The 9,667-nt window shown below is 36.1% G+C and overlaps 1 protein-coding gene across 5 annotated transcripts in view; it reads left to right on the top strand.

Annotated features, from left to right (window-relative positions):
* Positions 1-8,318: 8,318 nt before the first annotated feature.
* The window catches only part of LOC129770974 (uncharacterized), a 42,580-nt gene continuing 41,231 nt past the window's right edge, over positions 8,319-9,667 (top strand). The window contains exons 1-2 of one of the 5 annotated variants that reach the window (XM_055774190.1): positions 8,319-8,561; positions 8,707-8,768. The gene's annotated coding sequence lies outside the window, so the exon portion shown is untranslated. Of the gene's footprint in view, positions 8,769-9,667 lie in introns of all 5 variants that reach the window. The other 4 variants (XM_055774189.1, XM_055774191.1, XM_055774188.1 and 1 more) reach the window with 4 other exon arrangements.

The raw sequence follows: 9,667 nt of genomic DNA, 5'->3' as shown, positions 1-9,667 counted from the left end.
CACTAGCAGGCCAACTATCTGCCAATAAAAAATTTGCAGTCTTCGAGGGTCCTAATATAGGGCGGACTCGATTATATACAGTAGGGTGCCAATGAATGTATGGGAAAAAATCGATCCTAAAATTTCAAAAAGTTACCTCACACATATCGTACACCACCTCCTATGCCAAATTTCAGCTCAACCGGACTTAAAGTGGAGAGTGGCGCAAAGCGGTGAAAGTTTGAGTTTTGTGAAAATCGAAAAATCACCCAAGGGGGAGTAAAGGAAATCGGGGTTTTCAAAAAATAAAGTTTGATGTCAAATGTCTTAAAATTGCATGAAACGTCGAGATTTACTGTCATCTCAAAAAAAATCTGGGACTACGTATGGTTTTGGGGGCCAATAAAAATAGTTATCCGATTTTTCATTTGAAACTTGCTGCGAAATGTTGATTCGAAAACCCGATTTCCGGTGATTTTTCGGAATTCAAGAAAAAACTCAAATTTTAACGCCTGCGGCACTAAAAAAGGAAGGCCGATTGAGCTAATACTTTGCATTAGGTATATTATCGTGCAAATCAACATTTCGCAGCAAGTTCCGAATGGAAAATAGAGATAACTATTTTAATTGGCACCCAAAACCATACGTATTCCCATAGTGTCGATTTTTGACAAAAAAAATTTCGATATGACAGTGAATCTCGACGTTTCATGTAATTTTAGGACATTTGACATAAAAAAAAAATTATGGAAACTTTGACCGGTTTGTGCCACTCTCCCTTAAGTCCGATTAAGCTGATATTTTGCATCGGGAGTTTTTCGAGCGAGCACTTTTATGGGGTAACTATTCGAAATTCGGGGTGATCATATTTATTGGCATCCTAATATACAGTCTCGGATTTCTTTTTACTGTATATAATCGAATAAAAAAAATCATTTTATAGACGAAGTGTGGTTAAAAAATAATGTATAAAACACAGAAAAATATATTATAACAACATATAAGTTTTACTGAATCCATAATGCCAGATCCACCATTCATTTCCTGTCATCATATCTTTTGTCTTAACTGTTTTTTTTTCAATTTATTTTTTTAAAGTTTGATATTTTTCAATGAAAACATAAACAATTTACTGGGGGTCTCCGTAGCCACATTGGTTGCGCGTTCGCTTAGTAAGCGATCGATCGTGAGTTCAAAACTCAGGGCCCCCATTGACCATCTTTGTGTTGTTACAGAATAACTACGTCCACGCAACAATCATCAGCGATGAAGATCGATCCACGGTCGAAATAAGATCGATTCATCCATACAACTGCTCTGCTCTGCAAGAAACATCGGGCTGCTGTTCTATAAATAACTCAACAATGGATCAACACTCCGCTGTCCAGTCTAACTGGATAATGGAAGAACAGATAGAAAAACTCTTACGCCTAAATGGCTACTGTATAAATGTGTACCATTCGCAATGGTATAGAAGGGAATACTCTAACGCCGAAAAATGGCAAATGTGTAATGTGCTAATTATAGATATGATAAATATGTGACATGTACACGATTAAAAATTCGGCTCTGTTACAGCTAAAATGCTAACGAGCCTAAAATAAACAAAAAGGGATAAAAAAAAATAAACAATTTACTACATTTCATTCTTTTACCAACATTTAGTCAGTTTCTGGAGTATACAAATAATGCATTACAGGGATCAAATGAAAGCTAGTTGATAAAGTAAAATGGATTTGCTATTGGCTTAGTTGGCAAAAAATTTTGTCCGCATTTTTTTGTAAAACGGGAAGAAATCGATTTTTTATTTCTTCCCGATATTTTCGTCCACTACATCTACACACACCAAAACAACAATTTGTTCGTAAATTATTCCAAAAGCTGAACGCTTAAGCCTTAATATGCTGTATATATCATTATCATTTGTATGAGGGAAGAGGGAATGATGTCCAGTTCAATTTACGAAGTGCATACAAAAGAAATTGTTTTCGGACAGACTCTATGCGTTCTTCGTGTGCGACAATATAAGGATTCTATACAATGCTGCAGTATTCCAAAATAGATCTTACATATGTGGTGTATAATGTTTTTATTGTATATGGGTCCTGGAAGTTATGTGCAAAGTGTTTTATGAAGCTTAGCACTCTATTTGCTTTGTTTATTACTGAGTTGAAGTGTTCAATAAATGTGAGTCTAGAATCAAGAATGACGCCTAGATCTCTGACTAGTCTACATTTTTTTACAGTTTCGTTTCCTAGGGAAATGGAAATCTGAGAACCACTATATCGGTTTGGCATGGAATGGCTGTATATATAATGTAAAAAATCATCAGCTTCCAAGAGATAATATAAAAAAATATAGCGCCCTTGGTCCCGGAACCATGTAGACCATAAAAAAACAAATACAGTAATTTACATTTAATGCGACATGTGTCAATTATTGAGTTCACAAGGAAACGTATACTCTAATACTGTCTTCAAAATATTATAAACCATGATTGCTCTTATTTTGCATCCGTTCATAAATCGCAGTCTAATAGCAACGCATATAAGTTTGTTCACATATGTGCAGCTGAAAAAAATACCATAATTTCCGTAACGTTTTATTTACAAATCGTAAATCAGTTTTCCCAAACAAATAAAAAAAAATCAGAACAGTTGTAACGATGCATGTTTCCAGATCAAAGACCACTAAACATTGAACGCAAATGACATTGGTTCGATTGGGAAGGTCGTCAAGTTCATTCACAGGTTTTTTTTTTCTTATTTAAGAAGGAACACGTATCCTATTCTACATACATTCCAATCATTTCACACTCGCGAAAGACTCTGTTATCATTGTTGCGAATGTGCGCAGGCTCGACACGCGGCAATCATGTCATCGACACTGTTCACCGCGACGTCACCAAATAACCCAAACCTAGAAATTCAGCTCTAAATATACAATCATTGTCCCGCTTGTTTAGAATATTTCGCTAGATCCAGATAATTAAAAATCAGAACACAGCAAGTTGCACGCTTCCGGCACTGCCTTCAATGCGATTCAACTTATTCAACTCGCTTTTGCCGCCTCGTTGAGATTCACGGTGTTCTGACTGATAAGACGAGGGCAGAGAGTGAGAGACAATATGAGAGGGTGGATGGATAATACATGTGAGTATTACACTTTCGTCTCGGCTGTGTCGCCGGCTGACTCTCGCACAGCATCTGAGAGTTGTATAACGTAATTTGACGTTGCGAATTTTCACAAGACGGAACCTCGGAGAGTAAACTCACACGTCTCCGTGGGAGTCCACTGTTCGGGAGAATATGGATTTGCCTTTGTTAACATCGTTGAGATGTTTGGTAATTGTGAAAATTGCACTCAAGTTTTATGCGGGACATAACGAACTTTTTGAGAATTACTTTCCGACGTAAGGATTATTTAATCATTGATAATTTTAATTTTAATTTTAATAATTATAAAATATTTGACAATTTTGAACAGATAGTGGCAGTCGTGTTGGAAAATGTTTTATCTTTTTTGCTTTTTCAAAAGCTAATGCTATCTTCGTTTTCTGGTCATATCATGTTTTCGGAATTTTATACAACGTTTCTATTTTTGATTTGAACGTGTCATATCAAAATTAAAAAATCGTTTTTTTATTTATTCAAAAATGTTTTTTTAAAAGTCTTTAACTATGTTAATCATCGATCGAGTTTCCATTTGCTGCAATTATGACCTCCACACGCCTGCGGGACGAACGGCAGGTTGCATTTCTCTCCAGGTACGGGTCAATGTTTGTCTGAGACTGTACTCGGATGGCGTAGAACCAGGGTTGCCAACTATAATTTTAAAAAATCAGGAAGGATGGAAATAAAAATCAGAATAAATCAGGATAGCTCATATTGTGTTGTCCGAAAAGTTAATGTTGATTTTTGGGAAAACAAAAACATCATTTTCAATCAAAGCATTATAATTTGATTTTATATCCATAGTTCTGTTTCACAATCTTTCACCATCTTTCACACAGCTTAAATATTCTATCCTCCCAGAACATGTTTGCTTCCTCGTCGAAAACTGCTGCGAGCCATACATGTGAGAAACAGGTTGCTTGGTAGTAGATCATAATGCAGAATCCAATCCAAATCCCACCAGAAACAGAGTATATCTTCCTTCAGGCGAAGACCGGATATGTAAAAGAATTAATAAGCATGGTATAAATCCTCGCATGAGCGGAAATGCTAGTGTTTCACCTGATTTTTGATCGTTTATATTTTTTCCAAAAATCCTATAGCATAAAAGAGAAAACCTAACCTATAGAGAAATCAATATTCAAATTTTCACTGAATTCATAATCCATGCTTTGGAATAAATTTTACTCAACAAATGAGGAAAGCATATCAGCAGTTTGAATATAATGATTTTTTTCTAATTTTTATGATATTTAGTACGGTTATAAATATATTTACCATAGTCCCATCATTGAAGTTTATTCTACTTTGAATTAGACGAACAAATTACATATAAAATCTTTTTATATTGACGGTGGATAGAAAAATTTTCTCTTGAGTAATTTTACACTCTGAAACGTACTCCTACATTAATAACTCTGGGGATACACATACATACACATTATCCTCAATAAGGCAATGTTGTTCCTCAAACTTAATCTCGTTATAATTTCATAAATTCGTCAGACAATGTGGTTTAATGAAATTTTCTAGCACTGTTTTGGGAAGCCACGAAACAATTGAGGGTAGAGATAAAAAAGGTTAAGTACAAAGTTTAACTTAATGTAATATATATACAAGTGCAAACCGGAGAACTATCATTACAGAAAATTTTGGCATGGAAACCAGTATATTTATTACGAATAATGTAAAGAGTACAAAAATCAGGAAAAATCAGGATTATTTCAGAAAAGGATAAATTGAGTGTTCGTCAGGATATCAGGGAGCGTGCTAAAAAGTCTGGGAAATCCTGAAAAATCAGGAAGGTTGGCATCTCTGCGTAGAACAGTCCTCGGATCATTATGTCATCAGCGAATTAAAATCGGAACTCGATGGCGTCCACATAATCTTCGCCCAGAAAGGCAAATGTATTTGCAACTACTTCTGAGTGCGGTTCGAGGTGTGGCACGGAGCCTCACCTTGTTGACATACAACATTTGGCTTCAGGCCGTTCAATTTCTTGATCCACGGAAGAACAAACTTACTTAAAATTCCGATGTAGACCCTCGTGTTTATTTTGTCGCCTTCTAGAACGAACATCGGGTTCATCACCATAACGCTACATGTGTTTATGCTCATCGGCCACGTCTTTTACCGTGAGGGTGATAATATTCTGGAATTTGATACGAGATCGAGGGTAAACATGCTCTCGTCGGTAAACAGGATTACCAGATTTCTTCGCTTAAGGATGTTCAAGATTTTCCGAGCATCCAAATGTCGTTGGTAATCATGTGAGTTTTTTCCGTGCTCTTGACTTCTTCCCGCAATCTTCTTTTACGAGCTTCCGTGCCGTAAAGTCGCTGATCTCATGTTCCTTGGACATTTTCCTCGTTGAACGCACTGGATTCGTCCGAATCTAACTGTTGATGGCAACGAAAACCACGGAATTTGAGTTGAAATCGAACGACCTGTGGCCACATTCGCGGATAGTTGTTCTTTCTTTAATCGATCTAAGATCCTTTTCACGGTCCACCAGTACACTCCCAAGATGTATGAAAAGTATTTTGCGACATTTGCACGCGAGGCAAATTACGAATACGCTGCCACTTCGTCATAGTGCAACTGTCAAATTAAGAAATCGGCTTCTTTTACAGGCAGCCTATTATTAAATGAATTGACGAAATTCATGCCAACTCGACTGGCCGTTGGCAGCATCATCTCAGATAGCAGTGAAACGTTGTGGGTGTAAAGACACGGGTCATTTAAGCAACTTTGCATACTTGAAATCAGAGATCGAAATGCTCGCCGATTTGAGACGAAAAACGTCCGGTTTCACCCACGGGGAAAAACAGCTGAGAATATAGGAGGCGAGAGAATGTTATACGCTCACTTCCATTCTCGCGAGAAATTCAATGCCGTTTTTTAATTTTCGTCGAGTTATGATTGCCGAAAAATGTTTTCATTTTCAGTGACTCCTTGATGCCGATAATGGTTTTTCACTTCTTCAGTACAGCTGAAAACATTGCATGAAAACATGCTGCAATATTGGGTTTCATCGTGAAGTGAACATGAGATGGATTAATATTTGTACAATTCAGACGCTGTCCAAATGTAGATCGTTTGGACGCTGTCCTAACAGACTAACGTTGGTGAAGTTAGCTTTGATTTCCATATTTTCAGTACCAAATGAGAGACGAAAAAGCATTCTCGTTGAACGTCCGAGATAGAGATTTTCCACATCTCTTCCTCTCTGAAAAATAATTTTCGGTGAAAAGAGACGAAAATATCAACAATCCACATTTCATCGAAAACTAGATTGATTGACTGAATATAAATCGCGCAGTCGAGCGTGAATTTCGATCTCTGCTCGAAATATTCGAAAAATAATTAGACTACTTTTTGGAAAAAGCCAAATTTTTTTTCTTATTTTTTACAAATAAATATAAGTTAAAAACTATGTTACCCACAAAATTCATGTCAAAGGATAAAATGTAGGAAATTGTTTACTAAAAAAATATCGCTGAAAAAAAAGTTATTTTAAAAATTAAAATCTATTTTTCTCAAAAACGTATTTCTTTTGGAATTCCCAAAAATATATATATGAATAGCCCTTATAATTTCCAACAAGTCGTCCATACATCAGAAGATGGGCACTTTTACAGGAAAAAAGTTTTTCGAACAACTTTTTCATGTTTTCTTCGAAAAAAATACAACTTATTTTTAATTTTGTTTAAAGTCCAGGTTGCGATATAGTGTATTCGACAAAGTTTTAGATCTTGTTAAAATATAAACTTTTGTCGTAGACATAGACTTTCTATCTTCTATAGTTTTTGGAATATAAGTCATTTTTGTATGAAAACTCCTGAAAAAAGAATGTCTAGCTCGTAACATTTTTGTGTGTAAATTCACACGTTTGACATGTTCTTGACATGTTTTTAAATAGAGAAAAGTTAGAAGAGCTGAATTTTCATAAATTGCGATAATTTATACATAAAAATGTTACAAATGAAACATTAAAATTATGTTTTCAAAGAAAAAAAATTAAAAAGTTGTTGCTCGAAAAACATTTTCCATGTAAATGTGCTCATCGTCCGTATCTATTTTTTTTTCATAATTTTAAAAGCATATATTTTCGAGAAAAATGAATTTTAATCTTCGAAATATATTTTTTTCAATGAAATTTTTTCCAAAAAATTCTTTGATAATTTTTAATGAAAACCTAAGTAATTTCCTACATTTCATTCTCTAACCAACTTTTTGTATGTCTTCGACAAAAGTTTATATTTTAACAAGATCTAAAACATTGTCGAATACACTATATCGCTATCTTGACTTTAAACAAAATTAGGATAAGTTGTATTTTTTTCAAAGAAAACATGAAAAAGTTATATATATATATACATACATATATATATATATAGATATATATATATATATATATACATACACATATATATATATATATATATATATATATATATATATATATATATATATATATATACATATATATATATATATATATATATATATATTTATGTATTTTTTTGTAAAAATGAAGAAAAAAATTTAGCTTTTTCCAAAAAGTAATCTAATCCTTTTTCGAATATTTCAAGTATGCAAAGTCGCTTAAATGATCCATGTCTTCACACCCACAACGTTTCATAACTATCAGAGATGGTGATGCCAACTCCTAAGATGAGTTGGCATGAAATTCATCTATTACAGCTTACGTGCATGCAAAAAAAACCAAAGCATTGTATGCACCGGTGAGTCGGGAACATTATCCGTGCGATGGTGCAAACATTATCATGCATACGGTATGCCGTGACAAATCTTTTGCAAACTTTTTCTCACCATTCTTCTTGTCAGCTGGTTTCGTTTCCTCATAAACAGTAGCTGTGTACACACTATTATTATTATTATTATTATGCTACCCGCCAACAGAATACTCTCGCCGAGCATCTTGATAAATGCTTCGAATGAGTACCCGGACGAGAGCGTAGTCTGGTAGTCTAGGAGTATTTGCGTCGTCTCATCATATTCAACGCCGTCGCTACGCTCGCTCACAACTTACAATTTCAATCGAAGCGGCAAGCTGGGTTCGTGCCAATTCGTGTAACAAAAAAATATATCGCGTGTTTGGCAGCTGTCGGCGGTAAGGAAAACGCCTGTCGGGATTTCACAGCATACAGAACTCCACGCGAGCGAACCGCGATATAGGGTAGCACTGGCTGCAAGCAAGCGAGCAAGCACTGCTCAACCGCTCGAATCGAATCCTGACGCGCTCAGAGTGAGAGTGTCCTTCGTGCGATACGGTTCTGCTGTTCTAGTGCTCGTCTCGCAATTGTCGTGAAAAGCCACCTCCAAGCATAACGTGGACGAAGTGCAGGAAGCAAAATTTTTGCACGCTATCAAGCGAAAAAAAAGGTGAAAAAATGACGCATCGCGAATAGAAGACCAAAATGAACGTGTTCTGTAGTGTGCCTCGAAGTGTCGCTGGCGGGAGAATGTGATTTTCCTCTTAAAATTCAGTGAATTAAGTGAAACGAGCAATTTTTATATTTTTCATCAGATCCAGAAAGGAGAGTATCGGCGATCGATACACGCCGACCTTACGACGCGAGTTGGTTGCCGGTCAGTATTCGATGTTCTGCAGAACAGACCGTCCAAGACTTAACCAGAAGCTAGACAATGAAAATCCCGCATAACGAAATTTCCAATGGTAACTTCCTTGCAAGGGAGAGGTTTGGTTAGAACCGTCCTGCAGTACAGGCCAATTCTTATTCCAAGTTTGTTATAAGTTTTTTATGTTCCACTTGCAGCACAAGTGAAACAGAGTAACTCTGGATTGTAAGTGCAGTGAAAGTTCCAACGTAGTAACTTCCTCACGCCAGAGGAAAACCTTTTTAGGATGATTGAGGACCCGAACGTTTAGATACTTGTTCTCGTTTGATACTTTATTGATACTGATTATTTACAAGGGTTGCTGGTTCTAAAATACTAAGATATTGATTTGTCAGCAATTTTGATGCCCCTTGCTTCCCAGTGTGAAAGGAGTCATAATTTCATTCAATAATATTTTTGCCACCCGGGAAGCAAAGGGCGATCAAATTCGGTATCCCTTTCGAATCGGGAATATGCGTCTATGCTATGCTTTTTATGTATTAAGTTCTCTTCCAGTCGCTGGTTGGGTTGAACCGCGACGAAATCTAATTGCTGATCCTAGCACAACCGACCTATATCTATACTCGCTAACACGATTTCCCGCTAGGTCAGCGACTCATATTGTCGCTTTAAAGCTGGTAGAAGGATAATTGAACGCTAACAGCTGATAGCAGCTAGCGGCGACAGAGAGAATCAGTGCCAAAATAAGAGCTAACTGTGTCTCGGTGCGAAAGGATCATGTAATAAACTAAAAATAGTTGGACAGTGGACTGTAGCGACAATGCGCTACCTCTTAGCATTTCTCGGTTGAATATTCAAGTGGTATTACAGGATCCTTTTTAATATCGAAGTGTTCAGTGAACAATGTC

This window comes from Toxorhynchites rutilus, chromosome 2 (assembly GCF_029784135.1).
Source record: "Toxorhynchites rutilus septentrionalis strain SRP chromosome 2, ASM2978413v1, whole genome shotgun sequence".
NCBI lineage: Eukaryota > Metazoa > Arthropoda > Insecta > Diptera > Culicidae > Toxorhynchites > Toxorhynchites rutilus.
This window is presented reverse-complemented; position numbering and strand designations above follow the sequence as displayed.